This window comes from Narcine bancroftii, chromosome 5 (genome assembly GCF_036971445.1).
Source record: "Narcine bancroftii isolate sNarBan1 chromosome 5, sNarBan1.hap1, whole genome shotgun sequence".
Classification (NCBI taxonomy): domain Eukaryota; kingdom Metazoa; phylum Chordata; class Chondrichthyes; order Torpediniformes; family Narcinidae; genus Narcine; species Narcine bancroftii.
The window spans coordinates 207502495-207516375 of NC_091473.1; the positions used below are offsets into that span (position 1 = coordinate 207502495).

General features: G+C 41.2%; 1 long non-coding RNA gene across 1 annotated transcript in view; it reads left to right on the forward strand.

The window, feature by feature from the left end:
- LOC138762898 (uncharacterized) overlaps positions 1 to 13881 on the forward strand; it is a 33396-nt gene extending 19515 nt beyond the window's left edge. Inside the window, exons 3-4 of the long non-coding RNA XR_011357230.1 lie at positions 9251 to 9506; positions 13051 to 13881. This is a non-coding gene — a long non-coding RNA (uncharacterized lncRNA). The remainder of the gene's footprint in view (positions 1 to 9250; positions 9507 to 13050) is intronic.

Genomic DNA, 13881 nt, shown 5'->3' on the forward strand with positions numbered 1-13881 from the left:
CTGCTTCCACCACTATCCCTGACAGCTTGTTCCAGGCTCCAACCACTGTCTGAGTGAAAGATTTGCTCCCACATCTTGTTAAAACTTGCTCTGGGTCAGGTTAAACACGTTCTCTTGTGTGTAACATGTTTTTGGGGAAAAGACAGTGACAGTCCACATTCTCGATGCCATTCATGATTCTATTTGCATGCAGTTCTCTTTTTTTAAAATTTTTTATTTTTCACACCATAAACCACATTGACCATGATACATACATTTTCCTTTTCAAATATATACAGTGTCATTTACTCCCCCCTCCCTCCTCCCATCCCACCCTCCCTACCTCCCCCCCCATCCATTTAAAGTACAAAATCTAAGATACATTAAACCAGTCAAACAATGTTGTCATTCAATAAAAATAAACAAGAAATTCCACTGAGTCAATTCTTTTCATTTCCTTCTCCTTTCGTTAATTTAGGTGGTAAATGTCCCCGGTAGATTTTCTCTATTGTGTTTCATGTATGGCTCCCATATTTGTTCAAATATTTCAATATTATTTCTTAAACTATATGTTATTTTTTCTAATGGAATACATTTATTCATTTCTATATACCATTGTTGTATTCTCAAATTATCTTCCAATTTCCAGGTTGACATAATACATTTTTTTGCTACGGCCAGAGCTATCTTAACAAATCTTTTTTGTGCACCATCCAAATGAAGTCCAAATTCTTTGTTTTTTATGTTACTTAGGAGGAAGATCTCTGGGTTTTTTGGTATATTGTTTTCTGTAATTTTATTTAATATCTGGTTTAGATCTTCCCAAAATTTTTCTACTTTCTCACATGTCCAGATTGCATGAATTGTTGTTCCCATTTCTTTTTTACAACGAAAACATCTGTCAGATACTGTTGGGTCCCATTTATTTAACTTTTGAGTTGTAATGTATAGCCTGTGTATCCAGTTATATTGTATCATACGTAACCTCGTATTTATTGTATTTCTCATCGTTCCAGAACATAACTTCTCCCATGTTTCCTTTTTTATCTTTATATTTAAATCTTGTTCCCATTTTTGTTTAGTTTTACCATTTGTTTCCTCATTCTCCTTATACATATTTGTTATAAATCTTTTGATTATCATTGTATCTGTAATCACATATTCAAAGTTACTTCCCTCTGGTAACCTCAGACTGCTTCCTAATTTGTCCTTCAAGTAGGATCTCAGTTGGTAATATACCAGCACTGTATCTTGAGTTATATTGTATTTATCTTTCATTTGTTCAAAGGATAATAATCTATTTCCTGAAAAACAATTTTCTATTCTTTTGATCCCTTTTTTCTCCCATTCTCTAAAGGAAAGGTTATCTATTGTAAAAGGGAGTAACTGATTTTGCGTCATTATTAGTTTTGGTAATTGGTAATTTGTTTTATTCCTTTCTACATGAATCTTCTTCCAAATATTGAGCAGATGATGTAATACTGGAGAACTCCTACGTTGTACCAATTTTTCATCCCATTTATATAATATGTGTTCAGGTATCTTTTCCCATATTTTATCTAGTTCTAATCTAGTCCAATCTAGTCTAGTTCTAATCTGGCTTTTCCCTTGTTTGGTAAAAATCTGATAGGTATCTTAATTGAGCGTCTCTATAATAATTTTTAAAGTTTGGCAGTTGTAAGCTTCCTTGTTATACCATTCTGTTAATTTATCTAGTGCTATCCTCGGTTCCCCCCCTTTCCATAAAAATTTCCTTATTATTTTCTTTAACTCCTTGAAGAATTTCTCTGTCAAATGTATTGGCAATGCCTGAAATAGGTATAATATCCTTGGGAAAATGTTCATTTTAATACAGTTTATCCTTCCTATTAGTGTTAATGGTAAATCTTTCCAATGCTCTAAATCGCCCTTTAATTTTTTCATTAGTGGATAATAATTGAGTTTATATAGATGGCTGAGATTTTTATTTATTTGTATACCTAGGTATCTTATTGCTTGCATTTGCCATCTGAATGGTGATTCCTTCTTAAATTTTGAGAAATCCGCATTATTCATTGGCATTACTTCACTTTTATTTACGTTAATCTTGTAACCCGACACTTCTCCATATTCCTTCAATTTCTATTTTTTGAGCTAGTAGTTCTTGTGTCTCTTTAGTTTTTTTATTAGATTTCTCCAATTTCTTTTTTAAGTCTTCTACCTCCATTTCTGCTGCTACTGCCCGCTCTTCCATCTTGTCCATTTTTTTTCCCATTTCTGTTAAGGTCATCTCCATTTTAATTATTTTCTCTTCTGTGTTGTTTATTCTTTTTCTTAAATCCTTAAATTCCTGTGTTTGCCATTCTTTAAATGACTCCATGTATCCTTTAATAAGAGCAAGTATATCCTTTACCTTGCCTATCTTTTCTTCTTCTATTTCACCATACTCTTCCTCTTCCTCTTTTTCTTCCTCTGGGTTGGCCATCTGTTGTTTCTTTGCTGCCCTTTCCTCCTCTTCTTTCTTGTTTCTATTGTCTTCTATGGTCTCTTCTTGCTGCAGGTGTTCTGCAGCTGTCGTTGCCGGCTGTGGAGATCGACTCCCCAGCTGGTCCCCCCTCCCGTCGGTGTGTTTTTTTTCATTCGCATCGCGCATGCGCGAAACTTCGCGCATGCGCGGTTGCGCACTTTTGCTCGGCTCTGCGAGCCATTTTTGTAGTCCATTATTTACCGACCTGAGGGAGCGGGTTTCTCTCTCCGCAGCGGGCCTCTTCGGACAGGTAAGGCCTTCACCTTTTTCCTCCTTTGTCTTCTCTTCCTCTCTTCTTACCGTTGCTTTCGACTTTTCTTTTTTTGTCGCCATCTTCTTTCCACCTTTATACTCACTTTTCTGTAACTTTTATTTCTGTGCCTTTGTGTTTTCTCTTGTTTTTCCCGACTTTTCTGGAGAGGGCTGGAGTTCACCGTCCGGCCACTACTCCATCACGTGACTCCTCCCCATATTCCTTCAATTTCTTATGTAATTCTTTTATTGATAGTTCTGGTTCTGTTAAGTATACTATAACATCATCCGCAAATAAACTGATTTTATATTCCTTGTCTTTTATTTTTATTCCTTTTATATTATTTTCTGTTCTTATCAATTCTGCTAGAGGTTCTATAGCTAACGCGAACAATAAGGGTGATAGTGGGCATCCCTGCCTTGTTGATCTGCTTAAGTTAAATTGCTTTGATATATATCCATTTACTGTCACTTTCACCAATGGCCCCTTATATAATGCTTTAATCCAATTAATATACTTCTCTGGTAAACTGAATTTTTGCAATACTTTGTATAAATAATTCCATTCTACTATGTCAAAAGCCTTCTCTGCGTCTAAAGCAACTGCTACTGTTGGCGCTTTACTCCCTTCTACTGCATGAATTAAGTTAATAAATTTACAAATATTGTCTGTTGTGCGTCCTTTTTTAATAAATCCAGTTTGGTCTAGATTTACCATTTTAGGTACATAATCTGCTAATCTGTTTGCTAATAGTTTAGCTATTATCTTATAATCTGTGTTAAGTAATGATATTGGTCTATATGACGCTGGTGCGAGTGGATCTTTCCCTTGCTTTGGTATTACTGTAATTATTGCTGTTTTACATGAATCTGGTAAGCTTTGTGTTTTGTCAATCTGGTTGATTACTTCCAGGAGGGGAGGAATTAATAAATCTTTAAATGTTTTATAGAATTCTATTGGGAATCCATCCTCTCCTGGTGTTTTATTATTTGGTAGTTTTTTTATTATCTCTTGTATTTCTACTATTTCAAATGGTTCTGTTAATTTATTTTGTTCCTCTATTTGTAATTTTGGTAGTTCAATTTTAGTTAAAAATTCATCTATTTTGCCTTCTTTCCCTTCGTTTTCAGTTTGGTATAATTGTTCATAGAATTCTCTAAAGTTTTCATTGATCTCCATTGGATTATATGTGATTTGTTTGTCTTTTTTCCTTGATGCCAATACCATTTTCTTAGCTTGTTCTGTCTTAAGCTGCCATGCTAGGATTTTGTGCGTTTTTTCCCCTAGTTCATAATATTTCTGTTTTGTCTTCATTATGTTCTTCTCCACCTTATATGTTTGTAGTGTTTCATATTTTATTTTTTTTATCTGCCAATTCTCTTCTTTTAGTTGTATCTTCCTTCATTGCTAATTCTTTTTCTGTATTTACTATTTCCCTTTCCAACTGCTCTGTTTCCTGATTATAGTCCTTCTTCATCTTGGTTACATAACTTATTATTTGCCCTCTAATGAATGCTTTCATTGCATCCCACAGTATAAACTTATCTTTCACTGATTTCGTATTTTTTTCAAAGCACATTTTAATTTGTCTTTCAATTAATTCTCTAAAATCCTGCCTTTTAAGTAGCATGGAGTTTAATCTCCATCTATACATTCTTGGAGGGATGTCCTCTAACTCTATTGTCAATATCAAGGGTGAATGGTCCGATAATATTCTAGCTTTATATTCTGTTTTTCTTACTCTATCTTGCATACGAGCTGATAACAGAAATAGGTCTAATCTTGAGTATGTTTTATGTCTTCCCGAATAATATGAATATTCATTTTCCTTTGGGTGTTGTTTCCTCCATATATCCAAAAGTTGCATTTTTTGCATTGATTTAGTTATAAATTTAGTTACTTTGTTCTTTCTGTTAATTTTTTTCCCCAGTTTTATCCATATTTGAATTCAAATTAAGGTTGAAATCCCCTCCTATTAATATGTTCCCTTGCGTATCTGCTATCTTCCAAAAAATATCTTGCATAAACTTTTGATCTTCTTCGTTAGGTGAATATACATTGAGTAGATTCCAAAACTCCAAATATATCTGACATTTTATCATTACATAGCTCCCTGCTGGATCTATTTTTTCCTCTTCTATTTTAATTGGTACATTTTTACTGATTAATATAGCTACTCCTCTTGCTTTTGAATTATACGACGCTGCTGTTACATGTCCTACCCAATCTCTCTTTAATTTCTTGTGCTCCAATTCAGTTAAATGTGTTTCTTGCACAAATGCTATATCAATTTTTTTCTTTTTTCAGTAAATTTAGCAGTTTCTTCCTTTTGATTTGGTTATGTATTCTGTTAATATTTAAAGTCATATAGTTCAACGTAGCCATTTCATACTTTGTTTATCTTCCCTTTCCGTTTCTCCATCATTACCTTTCCTTCTTATCCATTTCTGCTCTCTTGTTTAGAACACTTTATAAAACAACATTTCTAAAAGATCAAACATTTTCCTTATTCTCCTATTTAAAACTTCTTTAACCCCATTCTCCCCTCCCCCTCTTGAGTTGCCCTTTATCCCTTGTCGGGCAACCACATCTCCCCTCTCCATTTGGATTTGCGAATTCACTTTATATACCCACATATACATATAGTTCGTGGTCATTTTTACTCTCATTACATGTCTTCATTGCTCTGCTTGTTTTGTAGTTGTTCTGCAAATTTTCGTGCTTCCTCTGGATCCGAGAATAGTCTGTTTTGTTGCCCTGGAATAACTATTTTAAGTACCACTGGGTACTTTAACATAAATTTATATGCTTTTTTCCATAAGATCGTTTTTGCTGTATTGAACTCCTTCCTCTTCTTCAGGAGTTCAAAACTTATGTCTGGATAGAAAAAAAATTTTTGACCTTTGTATTCCAGTGGCTTTTTGTCTTCTCTTATTTTCTTCATTGCTTTCTCCAATATATTTTCTCTTGTTGTATATCTTAAGAATTTTACTAAAATGGATCTTGGTTTTTGCTGCTGTTGTGGTTTCGGGGCTAATGTTCTATGTGCCCTATCTATTTCCATTTCTTCCTGTAATTCTGGACTTCCTAGGACCCTGGGGATCCAATCTTTTATAAATTCTCTCATATTCTTGCCTTCTTCATCTTCCTTAAGGCCCACTATTTTTATATTATTTCTTCTATTATAGTTTTCCATTATATCTATCTTCTGAGCGAACAGCTCATGTGCCTCTTTAACTTTTTTATTAGATTCTTCTAATTTCTCTTTTAAGTCCTCTACTTCCATTTCTATGATTATTTCTCATTCTTCCACATTATCCACTCTTTTTCCTATCTCTGATATGACCATCTCCATTTTATTCATTTTTTCTTCTGCACTCTTAATTCTTCTTTTTATCTCATTAAATTCTTGTAATTGCCATTCTTTCACTGATTCCATATATTCTTTAAAAAAAGATATATCCATTGTCTTGCTTTTCTCTTCTTCCATTTCTTTCTGTTCTTCTTCTTCCTCTTCCTCTGGGTTGACCATCTGTTGTTTCCTTGTTTTCTTTTACCCTCTTCTTTCTTGTTGTCGTTATTTTCCATGTTCCGCACCTGCTGCTGTGGTGCAGGTGTCTCTCTCAGCTGTGGAGATCGACTCTGCAGCTGTTCCCCCCTCCCGTCAGTGTGTTTTTTTTCATGCGCGGTTGCGCACTTTTACTCGGCTCTGCGAGCTATTTTTGTAGTCCCGAGCCCGGGACTTCCACTGACCTGAGGGAGCGGGCTTCTCTCTCCGCGGCGGGCCTCCTCGGACAGGTAAGGCCTTCACCTTCTTCTTCCGACGTTCTTTCTTCTCTTCTTCCCGTTGTTTTCGACTTTTCTCTCTTTGCTGCCATTTTCTTCTCACCTTTATTTTTACTTTGTTTTAAATTTTAATCTTGTACCTTTGTGTTTTGTGCGTTTTTTTTTAACTTTTCCGGAGAGGGCTGGAATTCTCTGACCGGCCACTACTCCATCACATGACTCCTTTCCATGCAGTTCTCCAAGTGACTCCAACCAGATTTATATAACTGCCACATGTCTTGCTCACTTTTGTACTGAATGCCCCATCAGAAGAAGAAAAGCATACCACATACCTTCTTTAGCACCTTCGGTACTTTTCAAGGAGCTGTGGATCCCAGATCTCTTTGCACATCAATGCTTTGAAGAGTCCTGCCATGAACTGTATATGTCATCTTTACTTCTGACTTCCCAAAGTTCAAAAACTCAAAATGGTCTAGATCAAACTCCATCTGCCATTTCTCTGCCCATATCTGTAACTGATTTTCATCCTGTTATATTCTTTGTCCACAACTCCACAGAGTCACCTGCAAATTTACAGACCCACACACGTACATTTTTATCCACACCATTTATGTACATCACAAACAAAAGGATTCCCAAGACCTTTCCCTCTGACAGCATGGGTGACAGGCTTCCACAACTACCTTCACTTTTCAAGGGGCCAGTCACTTCTGAATCCATACTATCCATTCATTGTCGATTTAATGCATCCATTCTATCTGGATCAGCCAATTGTGAGGGACCTTCTCAAGTGGCTCAATTAACTTCATGTAAATGTAATGGAGGATTTAGACCAGCTGATGCAAGAAGGGATGCAGTTGCATCAGAAGACATAATCCAATTTACACCACCATGAGGCCAAGAAATGCAGTTGTCTTTTGTTGGTCGCAGACTGTCAGGAGACCTTGAAGATAATTAAATCATTTGTTCAAAGAGATAAGATCTGAAGTAAACTTTTGGGTAATATAAGCCATGGTCCCACTGCTGAAGTTTGAGACTCTCCAAGAGGTGGCAACATCTTTCAGCAAGAAGAAGAACTTCAAGATTCCAAACCAATATCCCGGTCCAGGGAGGTGGAGAAGCTGCTACCGGCGCCCAGACAACCTACTACAAGTGTGCAGTCATTGCCTCGCTTTGGCAGTTGGGACCAGTCCAGGCATTGATAAGTATAATTGGGAAGGGCTTGCATATTGTAGTGTGAATTCAGCTAGCTATTTAGTAATAAAGACTTGTATACACTGAACTGCTCTCGGTGTGTGTGTGTGTGTGTGTGTGTGTGTGTGTGTGTGTGTGTTTATTTTCTTTCGGTAGCTCAAACACTGTGACCAATCTAAAACGAACAAAATGAGAGGTATAAGTTTACCCAAGACAATTGGTGCAGCGATCAGGGTTGGTCTCAAGATGTTTCACCGAAAGAAAGAGGTGAGCCCTGAGCAGTTCTTGATTCCAGATGGACTTCCAAAGACGATGGGTTTGGCATGTTGGCCAATACCCTGTCTTTGTTGGGACCTCCCATTAGTTGGGATGAGAAGTTAGACCCATCAAGTGCACCTCTGGGAGAGCGGGTTGCACGCTCTTTCGAGAAAGTAAATTTCCTGGTAAAAAGGGGACACTGACGGACGGTTTTTGGCTGCTAGCCACAGCCTTACGCCACTCCGTTCAGCGTGAAGCGGAATCAGTTCAGCGAGAAGTAGAATCTCAGCGTAGGAGAGAGCAACTAGAGGAGGAGCTAGAAGCCCTGCGAAAACGCTGTTCCATGATGAGTGAGATTGTTTGCACCAGTCAGGACCGAGCCAAAGAATGGGAAGATAAGCATGTCCAAATGATCTGCCGTAATAGTAAACTCTGGCAGCAGCTCTGTGCAGATAAAGAAAGGCATGGAGTAGAACCCGATCCACATCGTGCCATGATAAGGAATGGCGATGATCCTGATGTAATTGATGAATGGGACGGGAATATCTGGAAAGATGACCATGGTAATAATGCAGATACTCCTCAGCATGTGCCTAACATACTGCCCTCTCCACCTGCTGTTCACGCCCACCCCATAAGGCAGTAGACTTCCCAAACAGACGGAAGGGGGGATGATGTAAGGATAGAGATTGAAGGGTTAGATACCCCGATCTTCCAAGCGGACCCAGGGGAAAATACCCGAACCCCTGCTTATGCTCTATGGCCTACCCCCTCTACGGGAAGGCCTAGGCCTCATCCTGTCCACTGGGCAAAGGACCCTGTGGGTCAAAGTGGGAGCAGAGGTCAAGAGCAGTCAATGATCCGTGACTTCTCTATAAAAGAGCTGGCTGCCATTGGAGATCGATTTAGGCAAAAGGCAAGAAAAACTCTGGCGGCCTGGCTCCTGCGTGTTTGGGAGCAAGGAGGGGGTAATGTATATTTAACCCCTGAGGAATTGTTGGGATTAGGAACATTGACTACTGATATCTGGGTCACTGCTGAGCTGCGGGGTAGAGGAAGAGAGGTGGATTACTTACTTGACACTCTAGGGAACACATGTCAAACTCTGGCCCGCGATATAATTATATTTGGCCCGCAAAATCATTTCAAAAATGTATTAGAGGTGGCCCGCTGGCCGCCGCGCCAGTATAGCGCATGCACAGTAATACAACAAATCCCAGAATGCATTGGCGTCAGCCCGCTAATCTCCCCCACCTCCTCTGTTTACGTTGCAGGGTCTCACCGTGGACTCTGGTTTTGGGGCCTGGCCGGTGTCAGGGGAAGCCAAGGCTGCTTCCCAGCGCCCGGAACCGGAGGCCTCGGGCCTGACCTCGCCAGGACCGTTGCCCACTCCCCCTCCCTGCTGCAGGCCGATTCGCGACTCACGGTGACGGGGCCGCTGATCCGCCGAGATGCCGCCCTGCAGCGAGATCCAATGTCGTTGTCCAACCCGATCGCCCGCAAACCCCGCACTCCCGCACACAGGCCTGAGTAAGTATTATGAACTTTAAACTCAGGATAAAACGATCTTCCAATAGTTTCATGTCACAGTGATAAATATATTCCTGGTTAAAAATGGTCCTGCACCTGGATACAAGCTCATTAGGCATAAAACTTGAAAAGTGTGTAAATCAAAGGATATCTGTACCAATGGAAAAAGGGCATGGCAAATAACCCTGCTAGAGTTCATGCCCACAATCAGTCACCCATTTGATTGTTTCAGGAATCATGTTATTCTCCCACATTCTCAATAGCCCTCAGATTTTACTATTCGACAGCACACTAGCAACATTTGATAAATCCTCTATAGAGAAATATTATTTATTGAATATTTTATTTCTCATTTGTTAATGCTTCTGGAAAGAGTTTATCCAAAACTATTATTAAACATTTATTTTAATAAGAAAAAGTTTAACATTACATATGTTGAAAGAAGACAAAACATGCAGGAGTTGTTGAAAATTTTCAATAAATATTTAGTTCGGCCCTCGACTTAGTCCAAGTTTTTAATTTTGGCCCTCCGTGAATTTGAGTTTGACACCCCTGCTCTAGGGGATGCCCTGCTACAAGTATACCCATCACCAGTAGATTGGGATTTACATTTGCAGAACAATTGGGGGACCCCAGAGGAGGGTATAGGAGTAATTCATCAGCAGGGCCTGGCCTCTGCCTTGTATGTAGGGCGTTTGAGGCTGTGGGTACATGGGGGGAGCCCTGATGAAGAGATATTCACAGCCGGAATGCACACCTGATTAGTTCGTTCCGCCCAACCCACTGTACAGGGACTGGTTCTGTCTGTAATTGGGCACCCTGTGTCTGAGGCGGTGCACGCCTTATCTGGGCTAAGAGAATTAGAGTTGGGAAGTAAAATCCACTCACGTACAACCCAGGTTAAATCAGACAAGCAGGATGAAAAGAGAGGGGCTGCTGGTAATAACGGACCGACAAGAAAGGACCTTTTTCTAACCTTGTTAAAGTTAGGCGTGCCTAAACGTGATATTGATGGGAAACCTACTGTGGTCCTTTATAAGATGAAGGCAGGGGAATATCATCCCCAGCTGCTGCGACCTCCTGGCCCAGCTGTGCCTTCTGCTCCCACTGCTGCTCCTATCGAGCCAGCTTCTCTTGCTCCAGTTATCCGTGATGAGATACAACAAATGGTTAAAAAGGCTCTTATGGATAATAGTGGCATGTGGGCCTGGAAGCCCCTGAACCCTACTAAAGCATGAGGGTGTGGGCAGGGTCCCCGTGTCTACTCCATTGAGATACAGCGGATACATGGGGACCCACGGCCCTACATACCGTTAACAGTCCATTGGGGTGGGGGTAATGACCTCCAATATTTGGCCTTGATCGAAATTTTTGCGGAGCACTTGGTGATTCCGGGTAATCCTGACCTCTGGACTGGACCGACCTATCGAATAGAGGGGATGGGAGGAGCGATCACCCTGGCGAAGGAAATAAAAGACCACGCCACGGTGGGTGATGGCCCTTCCCCTATATGGTTACATGCCCTGGTGGTTGCCACTGACGAGTGTATCCTGGGTATTAATATGTTGGCCGGTACGGCCCTTAATACTAGCCAAGGGGGATTTGCATTTGGAATTCAGACTATTACTAAAAGACTAGTGGTGGGTCAGGCTAAGTGGGATCCTGTGATGGTGCCACCCCCATGAAATCAGTGTGCATTCCACAATGTCGCCTCCCTGGGGAGCAGGAAGAGATTACTGCCACCATCAATGCTTTGTAAGAAGAAGTGGTAGTGAGGCCCGCAACGTCGCCCTTTAATAGCCCTGTTTGGCCAGTTCAGAAGCCAGATGGCTCCTGGAGAATGACAGTTGATTATTGTTTCTTGAACAAACATGCCCCACCACTTGCTTCGGCAGTTCCGGACATTGTCACTCCTATTGAAAACATTGCTACTGCGAACTCAGGAACATGGTATGCTGTCATTGATCTCGCTAGCGCTTTCTTCAGTATTCTTATAGCTGAGGTCTCACAGGATCAGTTTGCCTTTAACTGGAAGGGGCGCCAGTATATCTTCACCCACCTCCCTCAGGGCTATGTACACTCTCCCACTCTTTGCCACAACCTAATTGCCCGTGATTTGGAGATGGTGCCAGTATCGCCTTCCTTCTCAATTCACCATTATATTGATGATGTGATGATCCAAGGGGCCACGGAAGAGATGGTACAGAAAGCAGAACAAGAGGACGCCTGGTTTACTGATGGTAGCAGCCGGTGGGTGCAAGGAAAGCAGAAGTAGAAGGCAGTGGCTTACCATCCCAGGTCAGGAACTCACTTATTGGAGGAGGGAGATGGTGGCTCCAGTCAGTATGCTGAGTTGAAGGTAGTCACTTTACCACTAGACCCCCATGATCACCCTCTTCGCTTGTTTACTGATTCCTGGGCTGTGGCTAATGGACTAGTGGTATGGATGCCTGATTGGCAAAAGAACAACTGGCTGATACATGACCACCTAGTATGGGGCAAACAGTTGTGGCAGCTGTTGTGGGATGCTTCCCATCATCGTGAGATAACCGTATATCACGTTGATGCCCATACCAATGTGACGACGAACATGGCACAACATAATGCAGTAGCAGATCAGCTTGCCACTATCAGCCGCGCCGCTACTGTCCCCCTGGCTCGATGGGCACATGAACAGAGTGGCCATTTGGGGGAGAAGGGATCAGCTATGTGGGCCCGTACACATGCCTTACCCGTCCATAAGGACGATGTCCGCATGTTTGTGCATACATGCCCAGCATGCCAGCTTGTGAAGTTCCGCACTGTTCCTCCTGGTCCGCATGGCCGAATAAGACGGGGAGCTCGATCAGCTGCGGTCTGGCAAATTGATTACATAGGCCCTATGCCAGACTGTATGGGTAAACATTACGTCCTAGTAATGGTTGACACTTTTTTGGGCCTGGTTTTTGCTTTTCCCACCAAGACGGCTGACCAAGCTAGCGCCATTCAAGGACTAAACCATTTAATTTCTTGTTATGATGTACCAGAGGAAATTCAGTCTAATAATGGCTCGCACTTCTCCGGGAAGGTAATCTGTGATTGGTCAGCTGACAACAGTATCTTATGGGTCCACCATATTCCTTATTACCCGCAGGCTGCTGGGTTAGTTGAATGAATGAATGGCTTACTGAAGGAAAAAATTCATTTGTTAACACCACTGGGGACCCTGAAGGGGTGGTGCCATGTGCTGCAGCAGGCAGTCGACAATTTGAATCATCGCCCTTTGAAGGGAGGTACACCTTTTCACCGACTTCTTCACGCTTCTGAACTACAGCCTATTCCAGAGGAAAACAGTATTTTCCCCCCATTCCCGAGCCAGAGAATGCCAGACAAAAGGTATGGGTGGCACCATCAGGTAGTGGCCCTCCTGTAAAAGGGGAAATAGTGACACCTGCCCAGGGTAACACTCGGTGGGTAGCTATTGAGGGACAGGATGATTTAGTTTGCTTAAATACTGAACGCTTACAGCATCGTGAGTGACATATGTCAGGCTTCTTTGTTCCAGGTCCTCCATCTTGTGCTCCTGCTGATCTGGCTTAACCGCTGCTTTGATGCCAGCAAATGGATTTGTAATGTCGAGGACGTTCCGAGCGAGTTGCCCGTGGGGGACACGGTCCGATGTATCCACTAATATATCTGATATTGTTAAGCATGTTTCAAAATCTGTTTGTGAGCTTCAGTGTCTGGTATTGTGGCCCATAAGGATAGTTTGAGCCTTGATTCATGGTTAAATGGTATATTTAGGGGATTGGACCACAATATTCTCCGTTGGTTGCTCGCATTATTGCGTATTTTTGTGCTTATTATAGTTTTAGTTTCTTTTTTTCGTTCCTTCTGTACTCAAATGCTTGTTAGGTCTCATAAGTGACAGGCTGTGATCAAGGGGTGGAATGTAATGGAGGATTTAGACCAGCTTATGCAAGAATGGATGCAGTTGCATCAGAAGACATAATCCAATTTACACCACCACGAGGCCATGAGATGCAGTTGTCTTTTGTTGGTCCCAGACTGTCAGGAGACCTTGAAGATAATTAAATCATTTGTTCGAAGAGATAAGAACTGATGTAAACTTTTGGGTAATATAAGCCATGGTCCCACTGCTGAAGATTGAGACTCTCCAAGAGGTGGCAACATACTTCAGCAAGAAGAAGAACTTCAAGATTCCAAACCAACGTCCCGGTCCGGGGAGGTGGAGAAGCTGCTACCGGCACCCAGACAACCTACTACAAGTGTGCAGTCATCGCCTTGCTTTGGCAGTTAGGACCAGTCCAGGCATTGATAAGTATAATTGGGAAGGGCTTGCATATTGTAGTGTGAATTCAGCTAGCTATTAGTA